The sequence below is a fragment of the Canis aureus genome, chromosome 28 (genome assembly GCF_053574225.1).
Source record: "Canis aureus isolate CA01 chromosome 28, VMU_Caureus_v.1.0, whole genome shotgun sequence".
NCBI classification, from domain to species: domain Eukaryota; kingdom Metazoa; phylum Chordata; class Mammalia; order Carnivora; family Canidae; genus Canis; species Canis aureus.
The window spans coordinates 27819376-27845001 of record NC_135638.1 but is presented as its reverse complement, the minus strand read 5'-3'; the positions used below and the strand labels follow the sequence as shown (position 1 = coordinate 27845001).

Here is a 25626-nt window from a genome sequence, read left to right as displayed (position 1 = left end):
AAAAGGAAATAAATCTAAATCTAGAATGGCTAAATGTTTTTTAATTGATAGCACCAAGAGTTGGCAAGGAGCAGAATTCCCAGAATGCTCTGAGAAAATTTGCTCCTTAGATTTTATTATTTTTAAACCTCTTTAGAAAATAGTTTGACAGTGTCTTATACAGTTAAATATACACTTGCTACAGGACTCAGCAAAATCACACATCTATGTATTTGCCTAAGAAAGGGAAACCTAACCACAAAAAGACTAGTACGTGAATATTCACAATTGTCACAAAGTGGAAACCAAATGTCCAAATTGTGACATATTCATACAATAAGATGCTAGTCAGCAATAGGAAGAAACAAGCTATTGACACACAAACAATATGGATGAATTTTAAAAAATGCTGAGTGAAAGAAGCCAGGCATAAAAGCATATACACTGTATGTTTCCATTTATATGAAGTTCTAAAAAAGCAATATAATTTATAGAGATAGAAATCAGATCAAAAGTGCCTAGGGAAGACTCTCAGAGGGACTGCCCAAGAAGGGGCACAGAAGGCATGAAAAAACTTTTTAAGATAATCATATGTACGATATCTTGATTAGGGTGGTGGTTATATGGGTATATGAATGTATCAAAAGGCTCCAAACTTTTAACTAAAAAATGGGTGCCTTCAGTTTATTTTATATGAATTATAGTATAAGAACATCAATTTAAAGAATCCAATGAATGCTTTATTAATATTTTTATCATATAAAATCTTTGATAATGACTAGATAAAATGATACTCTGGTTTCTTTAGGACTGTCAAAAACCAAATGTACATATAGAAGAAAATGTAAATTAAATTTATACTATACAATGAGACATAAATTAGTGTGTTTACTTAGAAAATAATATGTATATATTAAAGGCCTTATATCTAGAGCAAAAACTTTTATTAACTTTAAAAAAATAACAATTATGAATGGACCCCTTGGGGAATTTTTATATGTCAGTTTCCTATTTCTTCATGTTAAATGAAGTGAAGCTACTGAGACTGTAGGCAGCTAACTGCATCATCAGAAAAGGGTTCCATTAGTAATTTCCTTTTTTTAACTAGACCATAAAAATACCACTCTGTCACCATAATTTCTAGCTTGTGATGAGGCAAGACTTTATGACAGATGCATTTAAAAGTGGGTAGGACAATTAAAAACTATATCCCATATTATGATATCTGAATTTAAACAAGTACAATCAAATTGAAGTTTCCATACCATTGGATTAATATGTAGCTAATCTTTATAGCCTAATATACTCCAAATATCTAAGCTAATTTAGACTATATATATACAGATATATATATATACACACATATATATATATAGTGTGTGTGTGTGTGTTTACTAAGTCTAGCACCATTCTAAGGCTAGTGGATGACATAAAAGAAGTTTATTGTATGACTTCTTATGAAAGGTAAAATTGGGTTCATCACAATATCAGCCTGATTCCTACAAGTATACACTCCTCAAAGGATTTTTAAATCCAATCTGAGATACATTATCTCTGATTATGACTATTAACAATCTTAATTATTTAGCAAGTTCAATTAAATTCAGATACCTTGAAGCCCAAAGCTCCAATAAACACAACAGTTTACTACAATGATAGAGTGTAATCTTTACATTTTGAACATTACTTTTAGATCCATAATGATTAAATGTTTTCATCACAGGAAGTAAATAATCAAAAGACCTCAGATACCAACTCATTCTCATCCATTTTCACATGCCCTTTCCCCTTATTCAGTAGCCTGATGAACACCTGTGTTTATCAGCACCATGTCCTCAGATCTCTTCACTTTCCCTGTGGTACTTCACCAATCCCCTGGGTTTTGACAAGTCACAAGACTCCATTCTCTCTTAAGACTATTTCTCAAGGGGCACCTGGGTGGCTCAGTCAGTTGAATGTCTGCTTTGGGCCTGGGTCCTGATCCCAGGGTGCTAGGATTGAGTCCCACATCCGTCCGACTCCCTGCTCCATGAGGAGCCTGCCTCTCCCTCTGCTTCCCTCTCTCTGTCTCTCATGAGTAAATAAAATCTTAAAAAAAAAAAAAAAAAAAAAAAAAAAACCTATTTCTCAAATCTTCCTCCCTCTCCCATGTAAGTGGTCACCAATGCCTGTAAATCCACCATCAAATATTTCTCAATTAAAATTTGTCTTTACTTCTATTTCTACATTTTTCAGCCCTTAATATCTCCTACATCAAAGATCACTCATACTACCATATTGATGACTGACAAATGTCTCTTTTGATTCAGTCCATCTCCTACAACCATCAAAATATCACCTGAAATACATTAATCTGATCACGTTGCCTCTGTTTACAACTTATAATGTGCCCTCAGTGCTTTATGATTGAGCCTACATTCCTTACATTGTGTTCAATGCCTCTAATGTTAGACTATCTTTTGAGACTTGACCTCCAACAGTCCCTCTCCATCATTTCTTCCTTGGCTATAGACTTTGTACCTGCTATTTATTTACTTATTCATTTATTATGAATTGGTAATACCTAAATTCTTAATTTGGTCACTGAGTTCATGAGTATTCATTTTATCATTATTCTTGGAAAAGTAAACCTGTATATATATATATACAGCGGTTTGGTGCCTGCCTTTGGCCCAGGGTGTGATCCTGGAGACCCAGGATCGAGTCCCTCGTCTGGCTTCCTGCATGGAGCCTGCTTCTCCTTCTGCCTGTGTCTCTGCCTCTCTCTCTCTCTCTCTCTCTCTCTCTGTCTATCATGAATAAATCAATAAATCTTTAAAAAAAGATATTTTCAGATTCAACTAACATTCGGTCTTAGGTACAAAAAGATGAACCTAAAACATATCATCATAAGAAATTTCTAAAAGGATGAAAACAACACACTTGGCAATTACTAAAAGAAAAAGAAAGCTCATATATATTTATGTATACATAATAGACTTAAATGCAAAAGAAATTTATTAGGGATTAAAAGAGTCACTACTAACAAGAGTAATCCATCTGAAAGGCATAAAAATTATGAATGTGTAGGAACCTAAATAGTAAACAGACATTTTGGAAGATTTACTCCATATAACATTATACAACCATTAAAATGACTTTTACAGCAAGCATATAAAAAGTCATATTTTTAAATAATTCAGCCTAAGTATGAAATTTCATATTTTCTATGTATCATATTTTTCTTCTCTTGTCTAGATTTTAATCATTGTATGTCATCAACTTATTAAAGTACTTTTTTTGGCTCTTAAATTTTGTATCTGTATTTCTCAAATAGCCACCAATTATCAAAATTCTTTATCAACTTCTAATCAACCACTTTGAGGAAGATGAAACAATACTCAAAAAAGCAAGCATTTCAGATGGACGCTTTTGTATCAAAAAATATCGCATAAGTATACTTTATACAAAGAGTTTATTGACAATACATCTACATATCTTCCACAAGCAGCACTTTTTAAATATAGCTGATTGTTAGCTTCAAAAGGACTGCCTACCACTTATATTCCAACCAGCTGCTATGAAAGAACGAAGTATTAATGGACCTACCACACCTTCAGCCTCTTGTCTCCAGTCACTGTGCTTAGCTGCAGGATTCCCATTAACATTAATGGGAGTTCCATGCACACATCACCTGGAGAACAGACCCCTCGATGTTTGATCATTATCTTCCTAGACAGGTAGGAATGGCATCAATCAGGTATCCAGCTTAGTTTCACAGTATGTACTATTAAAGGCATCAAGGCAATAAAAACACAGCTTTCCAACACTTTCTTTATAAAACAGTAAAAACGTGCAGAACAACCAAAGGAGAAGATTTTAAAAGCATACAAGGACTACAGAGCTTTCCTGCATATCTTTTTATAATTACAAATGACCCTAAACTGAAGCACATACATGATTTCTTTTCTAAGGCAGCCATAATGGGATAATAAAGATAAGCTTCATTACATAAAATGGATTTGATTTACTATAAAGCAGCCAAATAGTAAAGAGACGGTGGAGTTTATATAGAAACTGCTTGACCTTTATTTTTTCTTTTAACATTTCTCTGCTATGACATTAAATCAAATACTTGTATGCGGTTAGAAAGAAAACAACATAAGTGATTAATACTACTATGTAAGCTCTATCATGTTAGAAGGAATATTCTGAAAAAAGACATGTTTTCAGTTCAGATCTACCATACACTTAGTAAATTAGAAACTGCAGCATAGTGAAAAGGAAAAAAAAAAAGAAAAAGAAAAAGAAAGCCTGGTTAAGACTTGGGATAAGAAAGAACATGGTTTGGCCTCAAGATTGGGATTTTTACCAACTATGCAATCTTGGATAAACTTCTCAAAGTCACTTTTTCATTTGTAAAGTGAACCTCAAAATATGTACATTGTAAACTAACTAATTAGAAGGCTTACATAAGACAGTATAAGCAAGCATAGCACATAACAATTAGTAAATGCTTAAAAAACAGTGACTATCAATCTATGATATGTATAATTAACTTCAAATACTAGTATGATATTCTAGAACATGCATTTGAGTTATACACAGATAATAATCCCATGTCTGCCACAAACTAACATTACAATCCTGGGCAATTTCGTTTTTTTTTTTCTTAATTATGCTTTTTCTAAATATGTGTGCATGTGTATGCTTATATGTACATGCATATATCTACACACATATACAACATAATACATATACATATATATTAAGATATATAAATATATTTAGGTATATATACTTTATCACCTCACGGTTTTTAATTTTTCTTTTTAAGATTTTATTTGTTTATTTGAGAGAGAGAAAGCATGAGTTGAGTGGAAGCGAGGGTCAGAGTGAGAGGAAGAAGGAGAAGCAGACACCCTGCTGAGCTGGGAACCTGACTCAGGGCTTGATCCCAGGACCTTCCATCCAGGACCCTGGGATCATGACTTGAGCTGAAAGCAGAGGCTTAACTGACTGAGCCACCCAGGCACCCCACAGTTTTAACTGCAGTATTGCTTAGTTGCTAAATTTGTAGCCAGAATCTCAATACATAAGGCATTAGGAAATCTGAGCGAGAAGCAAGAGGCCTTAAGGGCCTGGCTACCTGGCTCTTTCTGGCCTTTCCATGTATGCTATCAGTTCATGGATATTTGTCATGCTCAGAGTCTAGAAGTTCTATTCTCAGGGAAATCCCTCCAGAGTAGGAAGCTTCCTCCTTAACTTAGCTCCCCATTTGTGTTATGAATGTCAACTCCAGGCAGGACTCATTCAGAGCTTGGAGTGCTTTGTATTTAGAAATATCCGAACAAGACAAATCTTACCTACCATCTCAGATTTTAAATAGGATTATAACCAGGCTTGACCTGTCTGGAGACTAAACAAATTCCAATGATATTATGATTTTTTTTTTTTTTTTGCATAGCAATTTGTCCCTGATGAGGCAGTCCTATGGCTTTGTCTAGCCAATCTTCAGCAAAGTCCCAGGTGGGATATATTAGCATCTTACTTTAACAGATGAGGAAACCAAAACAGTAAAATTAAGTTGCTTGTCCAAGATTATACTACTTTTGAGTGGGAAAATCATTATTCAATGTTTTGAACCTTCTTGAGTTCTTTATCTTTACTGAAAATGCATCTTTAATGGGAGTAACAGCGGTATCCACCTCACAGTGTTATTATTATGATTAAATTAAACTATACATACAAAAGGCTCAGAACAATGTGACATAGAATCCTTAATACATTAACACATATTTAATAATTATTATCATATTGCAAAACACAAAAACTATGTTTGTTAGTCCAAATTTATACACATTTTTATTCCACAATTTTTTAAATACTTGCCAAGTTTCAAGGGGAAGAAAAATGTGTTTGGTAGAGAAACAACAAATAATCAATAAGTAAACACATAATCAATAAATAAAACCTAGAAGGCAGTTGGGAGCTGATTAGAGAGGGTAGGCAAGGAAAGCCCTTCTGAAGTAGTGACTTCTGCTCTGAGATCTAAAAAAGGAGCAGGCTAAAGCATCCAGAGATCTAAAGGAGTGTTCTCAGGAGGGGGGAAAAAGGGTACAATCTCTGAAGGGGAAAAGTCTGATACATTGTTTCTTTTCAGTTGTACATCCAATGCTTAATCAGCACTTGTGAAGGTATACATTTTTAACTTAAATAGAACATCAAAAAAAATTAAAATGGAAAAACCATGTCTGTGGGATTGTTAACAAGTCTTACATTCCCTCTCCTGTGTGCACTTTATGTGCTTGGAGCCACGTCTGCATCTTCCGGTACATTTTTGTGCAAGTATGGAGAAAGATGTGAATCTGGAGCAGAAAAGGAGGCTCTTCCTTCCCCAGTTTATAACAAATGTGCTAATGAAGTATGCATTCTATGTTTTGCTGTAAGCTTACAGAAAAGAAATGCCATCAAGTCTAAATATAAAAGCCCATAATATATGATATCACATGATGATATCAAGTAATTGGTGTAAATAACATTTATTCATCTTCCTCATTCCTTTGGTGAAGTCAGACAAGCAACACAGGGAATACCAAAAGAATGAGACAGAGCTTTTTTCTCAAATGACTACACAGGACTTAAATCAACCCAGATAAGAATATTTGGCCATTTTCAAGCATTTTACAAAGTGGTTAATGGAGAGTCAAGGTTATTTGGATGCCTCACATTTATGCTACTTCTTTATTCCCTTACTTCCAATATATTGGTTCCTTATCCAGGCCGTATTACTTTTTGGAATATTCTTTCATGAATGCAAGGGGGCTAAAACATTGAGCCCTGGATAAGAAGGAATTTCAAGCATATTCTCAGTGTCCCAGGAATTGTCAGGACCAAAAGAGTATTTCTCAGCAAGAAATCCTAATAGAATTGTGTGTATCATATTTGCATGATGCTAGCTTTGAAACACATTGTTCATTTGGATCTCTTAATAGCTTTCGAAGGAGGCATGATTATGCCCCATTTTATGGATGATGAAATTGAGACTCAAAGGGGTCACACAACTTGCCCAAGTTTATATATGGTAAAAATTACAAAACTGGATCATAGATTCATGAAGTCAGATCCTGTGCTTTTTTCACTCTATGACTGCATCCAACAATAATAATTTCAGTTGGTATTGGTGCTTTGCTACTTTCAAAGTGCTTTTGTGAGCATAATGTACTTTTTTGTAACCCTGTAAAGTAAACCTGACAAAGTTAGCTGATCTTACAGCTGAGACTATTTAAGTAACAAGGTTTTAAGTGGGTGCCCACTCTTGTGCTTCTCACGTGACAAACTCACGTGACTTCTGTGTGCTGGATGTTCTTTTAGAGAATGCAGTCAGACTAGGTTTGCAGACCAAGACTGAGATGAAGCTTGTTTCCATCACTCTCTTTTAAGACCTCCTTATTCACTGACCTCAGTTGTATAACTTCAGGGCATTATGACACATGTCAGAATTTCCCCCCAGAGTATCCTCTGGACCAGAAATCCTGTGAGCTGTTTTCAGAATGGGGGAAAGTTCCTCTCAATGGTCAATTAAATTTAAAACCTTCTACACAGTATTGCTTCAGTTTTGACAATCTACTTCAGCATATAAACGTTCTGAGAAGTACTATATGCAAGAAATCTGTTTAAACTTATGTAAATAGCACACTTCAACCTTAGCAAATTTCAGAACATTTTTAACACATTAAAGCCAATTGACAACATGTGGAACAATGTACTACATTGTGGATAAAGAAGGTTGGAGAATGATGGGAAAGAACAAAATCACTGCAAATGGAATGGGAGCAAGCAACACATAGTAAAGTGAGTGAGCTACAGCAGAGCTTTGAGCTCTCAATGCCTTTTTGTCACCTGAGCCCCATGTAGGGAAAAGAGATGATGTGACCATTTCTGAAGATAATTTTTAGGCTTTTGGGGGGCAGTTTTATTATTTTATGGCATATGTAAATTTTAATATTGCAAGTGGCCATATTAGAAAACCATAATTTATATTCCTATACAGTCAAGTGGAATTGGCCATATCTGTGTGAAAGGCTTTTATTTTTTTTTTCCTTTTCTTCCTTTTTCTCTCATCCCTCTGCTCTTTCTTTTTTTTCTTCTTTCTCCTTCTTTACTTTACATTGTCATAGTATAGTTGTCAATCAAAAACAAGTCCCCCAGATTTGGTCATGTTGGCATTCCTTAAAAATAAGATAGTAAACTACAAAATATAACTGAACTCCATCCAAACTTCAAGAATCATAATGCAGATAGTGAACCACAGGAGGCTTCAGGTATCCTGGGGATTTATAACACAAGTGACTAAAGAACAAAGGGAGAATGTATTTTTTAAAGTTGGCCAGTCTGGGATATATTGGGGAAGCTACTCATCCCCATCAAGAATGCACCTCCCTTAGTAACTGCTACTATCTCACATTTTATAGAAAGAAAATTAATACTTTTCTTACACAAAGCTTAAAGCAAAATCCCATTTAAGAACATAAACCAACAATTTAATGAATTGATCCTGATATTGTTTTAATTTTCAGTCTTCTAATTTTAACGAAGTGACTAAAGGAACATGCAAATAATTAAATCAAAAATAATGAACTATTGATTTTTTTTGTTGGGAACTCATTCTGCTCCTTGACATACATTTTGAGACCACACTGTTTTATATGCACAAATTATGGTACATGAAGGAGAAAATGAAGCAGAAATGACAGCTATGATTTTCTCATTAAAACCAACCTAAAACAATGTTTGCATTCAGAATTAACCAAGTCTTTTTAATATATCTTAATTTTATGACACTGAGTATCACTGGAAATCTATAGAGTATATAAGCTAGAAACCCCTCACTGTCATTCAGAATTTTAGCAATATTTCCTTGAAGATTCTGAACAAACACACATAATTAAAAATTTAAAAGATGCATAGGAAATATAAAACTGCTGCTGAAGTTATAGAATTATTTTTCCATCTTCATCTTCCTTTGCAGATTAAGGAAGAACAAAAGGAGAAAGGAGTAAGAATTTTTTTAATCTTCCAGTCGTATATTGACAACAATTTTTAAAACAGGCTGCTTAAAGCAGTTTATTGCTTAATTTTATATTATATATCTGGCCTGGGGTATAACTGGGAAATCTCCCTATTTCTACCGGTTTATGCAGTAAGCGAAAGACTGTCTTTTATCCAAAATGGAGAATATATGGTTAACCGACCTAGTATATCAAACCAAACAATATATGCACTTAAAAGGTCGCATCTGAAAAGATATTGATTATATTTTATTTTTCTTTTTGCCATTTATTGCTTTGCGTGTAGAGGAAGAGCCCTTTGAACTGAAACATTTTCCTTCTTTCTTTTTTTTCCTCTATTGTAAACATCCAAGCTTTCCTAAATATCAAAAACCCAGAACTATATCTGAAATAAAAACTGTTTCCCTTTATGTAATTTTCAAGAGGCTTTTTAGAGTATCTTTCCCCAATGATGACAGGGTATTTCCACATAGGCTGTCATTTTAAGGTGAAAAATTTGCAAGGACAGTCACACCATCTGTCATCAACTGGGTTCCCTGACACCCAGAGCTGCTCTGAAATGGCCAGCAGCCTCCTGCATAACAAAGACCTTGCCCCTTGGCATTGTTCATTCCTTGACCGGTGCTGAGAGTCCTTCAAAAGGGGCTTTACTGCAACCATTTCAGGGCTTCTTTTCAGGGGCAGGGTTTTCAAAAGAAAAAAAATTATTATGCATATAGGAAATCTGAGATGCTCTGGTCTTAGATCTAAGCCAATAGAATACACCCTAGAAGAAGTTTGTTCTAGCTTTGTTTCTGTGATCCCTGAATGAAAACCAACTTAGCATTATGTTTTTCCTTTCTGTTTTTGGAAATTTCTTTAAGATACAATTTAGGTGTTAAGCAATCCATATATAAACCCAGAGTGTATTAGGTTAAACATAACTAGACCACTCAAATACAGAGGCTGTATCATAATAAGTGAAAAACCCACCTCCTGACCAACAAAACCCTGGTGCCTCTCACAGTGGAAGTCACAGACAAGCTATTCTTACTGCCATGTCAAGCACCACTTATGACTTATAAATACAATACAGTACAATCACACTGTAGGTCACTTGTGCCCAAAGAAGGATTACAGCTGTAGCTCACAATATTTATGAAAGAAATGCACAAAAAAAAAAAGAGAAAATGTCAACTATTGTAAAACATTTTTCCTGAGAAATGTATACTCTCATATGCCTGACATATAAAGACATAAAGTCTTCCCTTTTTGTTAATTTCCCAACGCTGTAAAATGTGTATTCCTCAATTTAGGGAAATCGAAGCTAGGACTCTCTTTTAAGAGACTGAGGTTTAAAAATTAGGCAGATTATTGTTAAAAGAAGCTCCAGCCATTTCTGGGAATGAATGAATAAACACAAAAGGATATTCTCTCCCTCAATATAATTAATGGCAAGATTTTATGAACTTCATTTAGTTCCCAAGACATAGTTATATACAATACATGGAGTGTGTGTTTATGTGCACCATAGTATAAATATGTAAAAGTCAGATCATTAAATCTTTTATATGTCTGTATTCATAATACACAAAGCTGTTTTTAAATCATTTAAAGATCTATTCTCTCTTCCATATACATTAATACTAATAAGAGTTGCCGTCAACATCAAAGGGAAACTAGACCCCTAATTAGAGTTCCAATCTGCCCTGAGAGTCACATTGCAGAGTGAACAAATATGGAATAAGTTGAGCATTAGAGAAACTAATAATCAGTTCTCATTCTCAACTTCTGATATTGCAAGAATCCAATGATTTCTTAATAAAATATAATCACTTCCCATCACAATTTGAAAACCTAAAATTTCCTATGAACAATTTCCAAAGAAAAACATGATAGGACAGATAAAGTTATCATGTTAGGATATGGGACAGTTACAATAGCTCCAGAAATTTTAAATAGATCTACATTTTAGAAATTATTATATTGCCTAATTTTCTTTTGCTTTAGCCTTTTTGATGATCATTTTGACTGTATGCATGTTGTCTTTCAAATGGCAAATTCCTTCTTAGAATTCCTATTATATATGAGGCTGGTACTGAAAACATTAACCATTTCTCCAAGCAAACATTTGGTGAGAACTCTCTATGTACCAGAAAATTTGCTAGATCCTGAAAATATAAAGCAACAGAAAGAAAGAAAAAAAGCTTTTGCCTTCTTGTCACTAAATGGTTAAAGAATGAAACAACGAAACAGAATTAAGTATATAATGAGAACTATTTCTGAATATCAAAATAATATGTGCAAATGTGTATGGCTTTCAAATGAAAGAGAAAATGTACTCTGTGACTTTAGTTTTTCTGTCCTGGATAGACCATCAAAATTATCATTAGGATAAATTTCATACATACACAAAAAAGAATAGTATAATGGATTTGCATGTTTATATCACCAACTTCACCAATTATCAATTCACAGGCAATCTTGTTTATTCATATCCTATCCTCTTTCATGTATTCCATATTATTCCATATTATTATACCATATTATTCCATTCATAAATATTTCAGTCTGTATCTTTAAAGATAACCACAATATTATTATTAAGCTGAAAATTAGCAATAATTTATTAATATCAGATATCTAATCAGGGTCCATATTAAATTGATTTTCACATGTCATATTTAAAATTTATTTTAAAAAGGACCAAATAAGACTCACACAGTGAATGTGGTAGGTAAGCACCCTGTTTCTTTTAATCTATAGGTTCATTGCTCCTCTGTCTTCTTCTTTACCTCTTCAGTTTGAAGCTGAAGATAATGGAAATTTCATTCTGCAGATTTTCTCCATAATCTGATTTTTTGGTAATTGCATCTTTGTGATCACTTTTGGAAATTGCTAGGGTACTAATCGCCATTCTGAAGATGATTAAATAAGTATAAAAATCATCTATTTTTCTAGACTTTCTGGCATGGAACATTTGATCATGGAAAATTCTTCTCCAAAGAAGGATTACAGTTAATACAAAAGAAATGTCAGAAAAAGGCCATTTTGAAACCTCTGTTGAAATCATGTATCTAAAGTTACAATCATCAATGGCCATTAAAATCATTACATGAGAAGTTAATAGGGAACTTTAAATGGATAGAGGAGGCCGACAACACCTGAACCCACAATTAATATTAACATCACCAAACTGGGACAAGAAATTTCATGCCTTGTGATGTGATGCAAAGAATTACACAGCACCATCCATGAAGTATTCTAGTCAATAAATAATTAAACAGATTGAATCAAGTCACTAGATCCACTATCCTTTTACAGGAAATAAGCAGGATAGTGGAGCATGTTAAATAACATCATATAAAGATGCCATGAGCATGTCCAGGATATGGGAAATGTTACAGAAAATAAAATAATCCAGTTTATTCAACAAATAAATGCCTTGAAAGATAAAGGGGGAGGAGTAACTGCTCTATATTAAAACATACATAAGAGAATAGTCAACAAAAATTGATGTAGAAACCTTATAGAACCTTGATTCAAACGAATTAATTATGAAAATACATTTTGAGACATTAACATTTCTGACCTTGTAATCATGGTACTGTTCATTTTTATTCTTAGTTGTTAGAGATATATATTGAAGTATTTATAAACAAAATGATATATGTGTGAGATTTTCTTTAAATACTCCAGTGGTAGAGGTAAAGTAAGGGAGAAGGTACAGGCAAGAGATGATGAAACAATATTGCAAAAGAGTATATGGGGTTTCATCTGTATGTTTAAACACTTTCATATTAAAGCATATTTAAAAAAATAATAATTTATTTTCCAACTAGAGGCATCTTTGAATCTTATCTACCACGAGATTGAGAATGAGGTTGATCAGATTTTAAGCATGATTTTTCCTTGAGTAATCCCTTCATGTTTTTAAAAAAGAGGTGTACACATCCTATTGAAAAGTCCTGCAACAGTGCCCTAATCCTTGTGGACCAATAGCACTACCAATACCTGAGCTCTTGTTAGAAGTACAGAATCTTGGGATGCCTGGGTGGCTTACTTGGTTAAAGCATACAACCCATCTCAGGGTTGTGAGATCAAGCCTTGTGTTGGGTTGGGTTCTGTGCTGAGTGTGAGTGTGCTTAAGATTATCTCCCTCTCCCTCTGCCCCTCTGTCCATTTCTCTCTCTCCCTCCAAAAGAAAGAAAGAAAGAAAGGGAGAAAGAAAGAAAAGAAGTACAGAATCTCAGGTTCCTTCCTTGTCCTAATGCATTAGAACCTAATTTTAAAAATCCTAAGGTAATTCCTATGCACATTAAAGTTTGAGAAGTACTGTTCTTTATCCCATTCTTCTCATGAATCCTTTCCCATTAATTATGTGTTAGAGTATATTCAATCAATCTTTCCCTCTCCTTCTTAACTGAATATAAACAAGCTTGATTTATTTTGTATCTTAAAAAATAAAATGTCTAAAAATGTAGAATTGGCTTTGTAATTGAATATTGGGTGGAGGTTGGATGCGTTTGGGAGAACATGTTAAAAAAAGTTTAGAATGCTTTGAAGGGACTACTGGGAGACATATGGACATAAAGTTGATTCTGGTGAGATTTCAGACAGAAATGAGGAACATGTTGTTGGAAACTGGAGGAAAACTGATCTTTGTCATAAAGCAGCAAAAAATTTGGCTGAAAAAAATATTTGGCTGAAGTGTCTGTTTGTGGAAAGTAGAAGTTAAAAGTGACAAACTTGGGGTATGGAGGTTCCTCAAAAAGTTAAAAATAGCATTACCACATGATCCAGTGATTCTACTACGGGTTATTTACCCAAAGAAAATGAACACAGTAATTCAAAGAGATATGTGCATCCCTATGGTTATTGGCAGCATTATTTATAATAGCCAAAATATGGAAGCAATACAAGCATCTATCAATAGATGAGTGAATAAAGAAAATGTAATATTTCTTTATATATATATATATTATAAAATATTATTGAGCCATAAAAAAGAATGAAATCTTGTCATTTGTAATGACATGAGTGATCCAAGAAGGTATAATGCTAAGTGAACTAAGTCAGTCAGAGAAAGACAAATGCCATATGATTTCACTCGTATGTGGAATTTAAGAAACAAAACAAAAGAACAATAAAAGGGGAAAAAAAAGAAACAAAAAACCACAACCTTAAAAACAAAGAAGAAACTGGTGTTTGCCAGAGAAGAAGTGGGAGGGGGGATGGGTTAAATATAAAGGGGATTAAGAGTACATTTATCTTGATGAGCACTGAGTAATGTATAAAATTGTTGAATCATTATATTGTACATCTGAAACTAATATAACACTTTATTATATATGTTATTTATACTTGATTTAAAAAGTAAAATTAAAAAAAAATTTTAAACCTACCCAGTTTAAAAAAAAAAATGATGAACTTGGATATTTAGTTGAGATTTCTAGCAATATTAAAGGCATGGCTTGGTTTCTTCTTGCTGCAAATAGCAAAAACATGAGGGGTGAGTTCAGTTGAAGAAATTGTCAAGCAGAAAGGAACTAGAATTTGAAGATTTGGAATAGTCTCAGCCTATTAATCTTGCAAAAAGTGAGAAAGTGCATTTCAAAGAGAATGTCAAGGGTAGGGCTGTGCAATCACCCCAATAAGAGATTACCCTTGGATTTAATCAAGCATCTCAGCAGAAGCTAGGACTAGAGATAGAATCATACCAGCAAAGACATTTCTAGTCTGGACTAAGAGATGAAACAAAATAAAAGAAGGCTTTTAGACTTCTGAGATTCTTGAAGAAAGGACATTAGAGTTATCCAGACATAAACATGCCTTATCTTTCAAGAAAAGGAAAGAATAACCATGATGGTGCCAGTGTCCAGGGGCAAGGCTATCACCCCCAACATTTAGTGGGCCAGGCTGCAGGTACCCCAATCCTCCGACACAGACCTGCCACTCATAGCCATGGAAGTAGGGCTGCTTTCTAGGACTGTGGAGACATCACTGCTTTCCTAGTGGGCCAAAAGAACATAGCATGAAGTATATATTTCTTAAAACTTAAAAGCTAATGGAATTTGCCATACTAGATTTTGGAGTTGCTTAGAACACATAACCTCTTTCTTTCCAATTTCTCCACTTTGCAATGAAAATGACTATCCTATGCAATTCCCACCATTGTATTTTTAAAGCACATAGATTGATTGGTTTCATGTGCTCACAGCTAGAGAAGAATTTTGCCTTAGGAGTGATTATACCTGAAGGCTCTCCCATATCTGATTCAGAGATATGTAGATAAGACTTTATGAGTCAAGACTGGAGATGTTTGGGATAGGGTGAGTGTACTTTGCATGGAAGAAGAACATTAATTTTGGAGGTCCACAGGGTGGAATACTATGGAATGAACTGTATCTGTCCAAAATTCGTATGTTGAAGGCCTAACTCCTAAGGTGACCATATTTGGAGATAAGGTCTTTAAGGAGATAAGTAAGGTTACATGAGATCATAAGGCTGGGGCCCCAATCCAATAGAATTGGTGTCATAATAATAATAAGAAAAAAGAGGAATATTTATGCACAAGGAAAAAGGCACATGAGGGCACAGAATGAAGACAGCCATTTTCAAGCCAAGGAGAGAGGTCTCAAGAGAAACCAAACCTGCTGACACCTTGATCTTGGCCTTCCAGCTTCCAAAACTATTTAAAAAAAAAATGTATGTTGTTTAAGCTCCCAGTCTCTGCTATTCTGTTATGGCACGCAAAGCAGACAAATAGAACTCCAAAATAGTCTCCCTGACTTTCATCTCACCCCTCTCTGAGAGCTTATCCACAGTGCTTACAGGCCCATCTTCCTGAAAGTAAACAGGTAAATTTTCTCCCGAGCTCAAAACATTTCAATTCTCATCCTGTCTACTGGATAACATTCAAAGTACCTGGCATGACACACAGGACACTATGGTCCCTGCTTGTCTCTCCAGTGTCATTTTCTGCCAAACATAGGCAAACAGCCAATACTCTAGAAAGACAAACTCAACCACCTGCAGTTCTCCTAAATTGTCATGCTGATTCATGGAACATAGGTTGCCCTTCACGGATGACCCCTTTCCCAGACCAACCAGCAAACTGCTACTCATCCTCAATAATTCAGACTAGAGTCTTCCCCTAACCTGATCATATCTTTCCTTGTGCAAATGCTATATAAGTCTCATTTATACCTCTAGAACAGCACTTTAATTACTTGTTTATAACTACTTTTTTTTTTGTCTGTGGACTTTTTTGAAGACTATACTTTATTTGACTGTATATCCTCTATACTTTTCATATAGACTACTCGATTACTAACTGGAAACAAAAAGAATTAATTGATTAAGTGATTAATAAAGCACATGAAATATCCTTTACTCAGTAAAGATCTTCTCTCTAATCTAGATCTATAGAAAATCAAATTGGGAAAATATCTAAAAATGGAAGAATATGGAGATCACCATGATTTGAGAAGCCAAGAAAGCAAGGAACAAATTTTCCTTATTATAATTCTACATCCGTCTTTCAGACTCTCAATTTCTGTATCACTTAAGAAAATCACAATCTATTCATACTAGAGCTCACTTTATGTTTAATTTATTTATTTATTATCTTATCAATCATTTTGTTAATTCCTAAAAAGAGTAATGTGTAACGGAAAAGCACTAAATTAGAAATCAGAGTACATGAGCACTTGGTTCTGTAACTTGAGACAAATCACAATCTCCTGAGTGTCAGTTTTCTCATCTGCAAAATGGAATTTCTATAACAAACCAGTTAATCTCACATATTGGTTTTAAGAATCAAATGGGATGATCTACATATAATTTAAAAGCTATCATTAATTTTTTTTCCTAGTGAATTGGCAATGTTTTCCAATATCACCAAAGTGCTCTATGTTTGGCCCCAGCTCACAGTGTCCATCCTTCTAATTGACTGACATTGAACAGATCATTTAAGTTTCCTAATTTCTTTAAGTCTAGAAGTCTAGAAGGGGATTAAGACAATATGTGTAAAATGTTTAATATAGCACATGATTGCCTAATGTCATCAATTATAATAATTAGTATATTAATATTGATAGTACATGCCATTATGATATTATTACAATTCTAGGAATCCCTTAAGAACTGAAACTGCAAGTTTTACATGACTTATGATACTTTTGACATAGCTTAAATATTTTTATTGACTTACTAACACCTATTACTTGTTTCATTTCAAAGTATGATAGCTAACTATATAAAATAGTAGAATTGGTCATTAAAAAACAAAGGACAAAGTAGATACAAATCATAATAAATATTTACTTAGTAAAAATATCTGCAATACCTGGTGCCTGTGTATGGTGTATGTCCTCTGCAGAAATCTGGTCTTTGATCTTTGCTCCTTTAGTCAAATCATCAAGCTTGATTGCCTCACTATTCTGTGAGCTATATCCATATTTTGGGGTCACTTACCAAACTGTAAAACATTGTTTTTATACATAAACTCACATCAACAAAACTATTACTACTAAAGCTATCATTGCAATACCAATTTCTATATATGAACCAAGTTTGTGAAGATTATGTAAAAATATATATATGTATATATATTTCTAAATATATAGACTATAAATATTTACTATATATTTACTTCTGACATATATTTCTTTATAAGTATATATATATACTTATAAAACAAGGTGGATGGAAACATGTGGGGGAATAACAAAGGACAAAAGCACTTAATCTTATTTCCCAGCTTAAAACACACATACACACAAACACAACCTGCAGCTATACAGGTATGATGCTAAACACAATGAAGAAAAATATCTATTTCATTTTATATTTTAAAATACTATTTATATAGCATAATGGAGGTGAAGACTAAATGTTTTCTGAAAGACTAATTTTCAGAGAACAATTTGCTCACTAGAAATAATCAGCTTTAATTTTCCATCTCTTTTTCTCACTGATTTATATTTCTGAATATTTAGGACTCACAGCCTCCATCTTTGGAAAAACAAGAACAAATATTCAAGAATCAAGATGCTCTTGAAACCCCACAAGAAAAAGGAACTTGTCTCCAAGTGGAGGGAATTTATATGAAAACACTGTCTTTAGCAGGAAGGCACTGGTGCTAGACATTGGTAAGAGTATTTGAGGCCTTCTTTTATCTAAGAGCTGATAGAAAGCATACCAATCATCACTGTTCATGCAACATATTCTAATATAGTAAATATAAAATTCTTAATGGAAATCAATTTTTCCAATTCAGTAAAGTAAATTAGTCTGTTAGTAGAGACAGTGAAATGGGTAGGGGATTGCTTTTCTCAGAAGGATGACTGCGTTTGCTTAAGTAAATAACTCACTATATGACACATAGATAAATAAGAGATACTTATGCTCATTACTAAATATTTTCTGTAAGGTACAATTCCCTTAATATAGCATGGTTCTACTAAATGGTGGTGCATTTAAGTGTTGTTTTGATAGGTTATTTATTATGTGTAGAGAATATGAGACTGGAAGCATTTTAAAACACACCAGAGCTCACTTCCAAATAAACTAATACTTTCCTTTTCAGTGGATGACTTCAACTAGTCTTGTAATACACACATGGAGGGAGGGTGCAGTCTAATGCCTGCCTTTGACAGCATGCAAGAGAGGTTTTGGAACTGTAAAGTTTCCTGATGACCAGAAACATTTTCTTATTCTTTAAAATGAAGTACTTTTATAGCTACCACTTATATTCTTAAGAATTCTGCTGTGATCTAAAATTATTTGGTCACAAGTAATTTGCAAATATAGAAGACAATGGAAGAGCAAAATGAGATCATAGAGAAAACAAATAACTCTACATGGCACAATGCAAGTGCTATAAAAAAATGGTATCCATTATTATTGTCGATGTTATTATTGGCTTAACATAATGCTCTAAGTAGAATAAACTAAAATTATCAATTATAACATATTCAGTATATTGCTTTTCAACAATTCTAAAATTAAAATAATTTGAAATGTTTCTCTAGCTTCCAAGATATTTGAGAATAAAGAAAAAAAGGATCCTCTCAAATCTCCTTTAACATATTTTTAAAGAAACATGGATTAAAATTAAAATTATTTCCTAAAGTATCTTCCAAATTTTAAAATCAGCAAAATGGTTTTCATAGTCTGTTGTGTCTGTTTATTAATGTTTATTATTTATTTTATCAATACTATTGGTTATGAGTCAAATTACCAAATATTAGAGCCTTTTTGTTTTTTAAATCTCATGTGCACATTTTATTGGACATTGTGGCCCATTTTGTAAATAATGTGTACTGGATATTTATTTTTTATAGAATTAGTAGCTTATTTTTATGATTGCCTTATTATAGATGTTTATAGTTGTTTAACAGTTGCTTTTATGACATATTACATATAAAATTTGTTTGGTGCTGAGTGTTTGATTAGGGATAAAACTATGCTTTACAACATTCTGATGAGGAAATAGTTTCCAGTTTACCGGGAAGCATGGCTTCTTGGTATTTATTACTGAGTGAAAAGAGAGCAGCATCTTTGTTAAGTGATGTGCAAATGCTGCCAAAAATTTTATTCTATGGTACTTTTCCTAGTAAAAAGGAACCATTTTCATATAAAGACCTGGCAACTCATAACAAACAATGATCTTTTTTATGAATCAAAACTGACCAAGATTATTTGGAGTTTTGTTCTTATAGTGTATTTTATATGGTTTCATAATGAGGATGGGTTTTTCTTCTCAATTCCTACTCCTCATCATGCACTCACCTCCCCCATGCACTCACACCCAAACACACTCAGACCTTCCAGAGCTGGTGTAATACAAAGGAGCCTTATGTAATAAAATTCCACACTGGGAGGGAGATAGAGAATCTTTACCCTAGTAAAGTAGTAAAGTAAAGGAAGTTTACTCTTTCATTAACCACCTAAAAATTGAACCTTCACAGCTCCTAAAACACCATTTCTGCTATTCAGAAATGAGTTTCTTATGAGTTTAGACATGGAATTTGTATCCATTTAATATTTTTTTCAAGAATTTAAACTTTATATATATATATAGTAACTTTTTGAGGCTTAGTAAGTTATAAATTTTGCATTCTTGCTGGCAATTTCTTAAGTCAAGAAGCTTATTAAGTGGGCTAATGTCCAGGAAAATATAGAAGCAAATGCAAAATTTTACTAGCACTGATTCAAGTTAATAGATTTATTTGGGATCCTTTGAGCATATTATGATATATGGGAGAGAACTGCCATAGGCCAAGTTTGAGATAAGTACACATCAAATTATAAAGCAGCTTTTTGAAGAGAAATAACTCATTAGCCAAAGTTAGAGCTACTTAATACTACCTTTCCAAGCATCCCCTCAAGACCCAGCTGTTGCCTTAATTACATAATCAGGTCACTTGTGATACTCATTTGTAACTTTGCTATCAGGTATGACCAGATGTTTCATTTAACCTCTAATATAAATAAAACATCTGATAAAGTTTTGCAATGCCTTTGTAAACAGCTGTTTGATCCAAAAACTTATTGCTGAAGCCGCTATACTGATCTGGTCATTCTCTTTACATAATGTCAAAGTAATTGTCTTGATCCTTGGGAAAACTGCTGCTGTAGGTGTTATAAAGTCTTTCATTACAGCATGTTAGATCTCTTTCAAATGGCTAATGTCTAGTCAACACATGTTTAGTCTACCCAACAAGAATTTATTAAGTACATTTAAAATGTACGAAGAAATTGCTGGTCTATTTCTCTGAGAATGTAAATGTAAGTTGAGTGCATTGTTAAAGCAGTTTTATTGTATACTTAGCATTATAAAACAATGTTTGAGCAGCCCTTATAGTATGGGCTCTGGGTTAACAGCACACTTTTCTTTTCCAGGTTTATTAAATACATCTAAGAATGATACTTTTCATGTCTTCATATTTTTTATTCCTTGGTTAACACAGGCATATTTCTAACATTGTAATTATGTCATGTGATTAAAATAATTAGTAGGATGGTAAAAAGTTGATGCTTGAATTGCTTAAACTAAATTAAGGTAATATTTTAAACAGATATAAAATATTCAGCGCTTTTAGAAGGCCAAATATCTAATCTAAAATAAATAAGCTGGCATATTTTAAAATGTCAGTAGATGAGTATTTATGGTCCATTCTAATGAATACTGACCAAGCTCCCTTATTTTAGATTTTTTTGTTTAATAAGTCTAAGAATAGGGTATTATACAAAATTAGCTGCATGCAAATAAGGAATAGTTATTATAGTATTAAATAATTCAGAGATTTTCACTCAATATTTGGAAAATCAATGTATTTTATTTAGATATTATATTTATGTTCTAATAGAGTTCAGGATTATTAGGAATTTAAACATTTGTTGGTTTAATAAATAATCTATATTTTTATTCATGTACATTACTTTATGGGCTTCCAAATACACATTCCTACCAATTTTTATATATTTGGCTCTATAATTTATTGTTTTATTAATCCAATTTTCCTAGCCTTTGCATCTACATTTATTATTGCCTACATGCAAAAAAAACTAAACAAGAAGACTAGTTTAAAAATGCTTTACAAGATACAATATTTACATATATCTCATTTTCTGTTTTGAAAGCTATTGAGCCATTTTTCCCTTGAGGAAAGTTCCTCCATACACCCTGTGAGAAAGCAGAATCTTCCGAGGATGGCATAGCCAAGCTCAGCCTCCTGACAAACTTCCATAGCTATCTCTGGATTTATAAGAATTTCTGTATCACAGCTTAAAGCTAAGGGACTTCTGGATATTCAGAGACATATTGCTACCTAAGTCTTTAGTTTATATCAAGTTAAGCTAAGTGATTTAAGATGGATTTAAATGCAACGGGGAACTGCATCATTGTCCTCCAGCAAAGAGTTAGAGTGAAGGCACCCTCTAAAATGCAGATTTAGCCCAGATGACACTAGACATTAATTGGATAAAAGGCAACATTCCTCATAAGCAGAGGCCAGGAGAAATGCTTAATGGATTATACAAAAAGTTTGGTGGCATTAAAGCTCTTGTACATGTATGTATGCATGCATATGTGTGTGTAATGTGTGCTGTATTTTTCCCAATGGGGAAAAATCCATTTTCAGCTTAGAGTCTAGTTAGTAACTTACTTTTCCTACTGAAATAAGTGGATTAAAAACACTCCTTTCATCACCATCACAGAGGCTGACCACAGCCCACAGGGGTGAACACAGATACAGAGATTAAAGCTGCAGGGCCACACAAATATAAACAGAAGCCGTTGCGCAATAATAGGCACACAGGAGCAAGCATTTTGAAGAGTGGAGTAGAGGTAAGCAAAGCCTCTGCAACAATCCTATTGATGACATCCTGCACTTGAGATGAGCTTTGAAGAAGTCCATAATTAGAAAAGAACAAGCTCAATGATGAAAGGAAGGAACCAGACCAAAACAGGATGGTTAGAAACAGTCACCCAGAACACTTTTCACAGGATGTAAACAATTGAAGAAGAGAAGTGTGCAACAGACAAAGATATTTTCTTATCTAGGTTTGACTAAGGAATATTTTTCACCAACTTCTAATGAGGGAATATTGGAAATGACCTCAAAACCTTTAGATATCACTTATGGCTTATTGTACATCGTATTCAAATCAACTATACCTAATCATCATTTCAGACTGTGGATACACTCACTCAAAACTAATCGTTTTGTTAATGTTTGAAGATAAAGATTCCTCCTAGTAAGATTGTAAATAGACCACCACAGTCAAGATTTTGATACCCATTTTCTGTAGACAAATAAGCAGTACCCATGACAACCAAACCAACTGTGCCAACATGCTACCCGTTACACCTGCAGCTGTGTGAATTGTCTCCAGAGTAGTCATCTTGGGAGGATACGTACTGCTTTGAAGAACTATGGCAGTGCCCAAGGCACTGGAGAAAGATCTCTTCTGGAATTGCTTTCATTGTCCCTGACACATGTTTTTTGACTTTTGTGATTAGACAATATTTTCTTTTGAAGGTAAACTGAATTTGAGAAGGTAACAGTTAAATGGCATTCTAAACCAATTCTAATGACAAACTGTGTGATCATACTAGGAAAGTTACTAATATGAATAGATAAGGTCTACTATGTTTGCTAAAAATTAGTCATATTACCTTATAGACACACTTGTGACCATGTGCCCAGAAAAAAAGTTTAACTTAGTAAGTGCCAGTAATAATATGTATTATTATTATTATTATTATTAATAAAAATCAGCCTCATTTCTTTGTAGCAGTAGTTAATTGTTTTCTTTGGTTAGAATCCAAAATATCCATTGGATACAACAATTTTGTTCATCAGTTTTAGGCTCCATGTATCACAAATATTACATAAATACATTTCACTTTCAGAAGATGAAGATCTGTCAAGACTATGTTCTAGACCCAAATAGCAGTTGCCAAGTGGACATCTTAAAAACTTTTGAGCCAAGTTGACCACATTATCATAACTGTAACATCAATTAGTATAATTGTTTAAAAAGTATAGTATTATTTCAAGGATATAGTGCATAGTAGAAATTCTCTATGTATTTTTATTATTATTATTATTTTTATTTATTATTTATGATAGTCACAGAGAGAGAGAGAGAGAGAGAGAGAGAGAGAGGCAGAGACACAGGCAGAGGGAGAAGCAGGCTCCATGCACCGGGAGCCCGACGTGGGATTCGATCCCGGGTCTCCAGGATCGCGCCCTGGGCCAAAGGCAGGCGTCAAACCGCTGCGCCACCAGGGATCCCTGTATTTTTATTATTAATCTATACATTTCCACAAAAAATTGTGATAGGCAGAATAATGGCTTCCCAAAGATGTCCATGTTCAAATCTACAGAACCTATGAATATGTTATCTCACATGGCAAAAGGGACTTTGAAGATATGATTAAGCTAGAGATCTTAAGACAGAAAGATTATTCTGGATAATCGAGATGAGCCCAATGTAATCATGAAGATCCTTAGGAAAAGGAGGCAGGTATGTCTAAGTCAGAGATGTGATGACAAAGCAGAGGTTGGAGTGAGGTGTCCATTAGCCAAGCCATGGTATGCGGGCAGATTCTAGAAGCTGGAAAGAGCAAGGAAAAGAAGTCTTCCCTCACACCTCCAGAAGTAATGCATCCTTACCAACCCATGTCAGCTTCCAAAATTGAAGTTAAGACAATTAAGTTTGAATCTTACTTCTGTCCATTTGCATCTGAGAGTTTCTATGAATATAAGCAACTCCAAATTCCCAAGAATCAAAAGGCAGTAAGAATATTTACTGCCTATTATTTTTTCCTGCTTGCATCCACTTAGCACAGTGCTTTGCACATAACAATCAGTGAATAGCATTTGTTGAATGAATAAATATTTTTCATACATGTGCAACATTTGCCCTAAAAGAGTGATGAACTCAAATCAACCATTTTTATCCTACTAGGTAGTCAATAAATGCATGAACGTGTTGTCAATATATTTACAAAAGCTACTACAACACAGAAGACTAGAGTAATAAAATCTCTCAGCATAAAATTGTGTTGAAAGGATTAAAAATTATCTACTTTCATTTCTTTCTTTCTCAGATGCTGAAGCTGAGACCAAGACTTGTAAGAGGGAATTCTTCCTGAAGAGCGTGCATATCTATGCAACCCTGGTGGCGCAGCGGTTTAGCGCGGCCTGCAGCCCGGGGTGTGATCCTGGAGACCCGGAATCGAGTCCCACGTCGGGCTCCCTGCATGGAGCCTGCTTCTCCTTCTGCCTTTCTCTCTCTGTGTGTCTCTAAGAATAAAATTTAAAAAAAAAGAAAAAAAAAAAAAAAGAGTCTGCATACCTGAGAGGGCCATGAAGTCCAAACTCTGGCCTTCTTCATGCATCTTTTATACAAAAAAGTCTTCGTAGATCCTACATTCTGCTGACTAGGTAATATTGAAAGAATCAGAAAACACAAGAACTTGGAAGTCATCTGACTCTCAGAAATGAACTGCATATCTTAGGCCCACTAAGCAGAATTCTGGGGGAGAAATCAGTATTTCATGTAAATGTAGCTTCACCTCTCAAGAAGTAATAAAATTGGAATAGGTGGACCACACCTCCAATGTATTTGATGATAATAGAATCAGCGATACAGCCCAGTATCATCTCAAACTAAAATTGGGAGCCTTTCACAAAAAGAATTATTTAAACCACTGTAAACAACTAGGAATCAGAGTAAGGATAGAAATCACATTTTGCTCTCCTTTCACAAAGCAGCTGAAGAATATTATGTTGCTATTTCAATAAGAATAACACTATACTGATAACAGACTCTATTCAAAATTTAATAAAGCATTAGTCCCTTAATCAAAACATGACTATGAGGCTTGGACTGTCGCTGGAAAGCAGAATAATGTGAACAAAAGAGAAATGGAACTGTGTCTGAATATCAACTCTACAAACAAATAACATCTCATTACACATGCAGCAATTAAAGGCAGGAACTTCAAAGCCATTCTCAATTTATCTTTGTCAAGCCCCTGACCAGGGAAAAGTTTGACTCACGAAATCAAAGCAGGTATGTGGTAAATATCAATCAA

General features: G+C 33.9%; 1 long non-coding RNA gene across 11 annotated transcripts in view; it reads right to left on the bottom strand.

The window, feature by feature from the left end:
* LOC144300581 (uncharacterized) overlaps nt 1-25626 on the bottom strand; it is a 264995-nt gene that overhangs the window by 213967 nt on the left and 25402 nt on the right. For 8 of the 11 annotated variants that reach the window (XR_013367316.1, XR_013367323.1, XR_013367318.1 and 5 more), the window contains exon 3: nt 17359-17490. The exons of the other annotated variants lie outside the window; for them this stretch is intronic. This is a non-coding gene — a long non-coding RNA (uncharacterized LOC144300581). The remainder of the gene's footprint in view (nt 1-17358; nt 17491-25626) is intronic. 11 annotated transcript variants of the gene reach the window in all.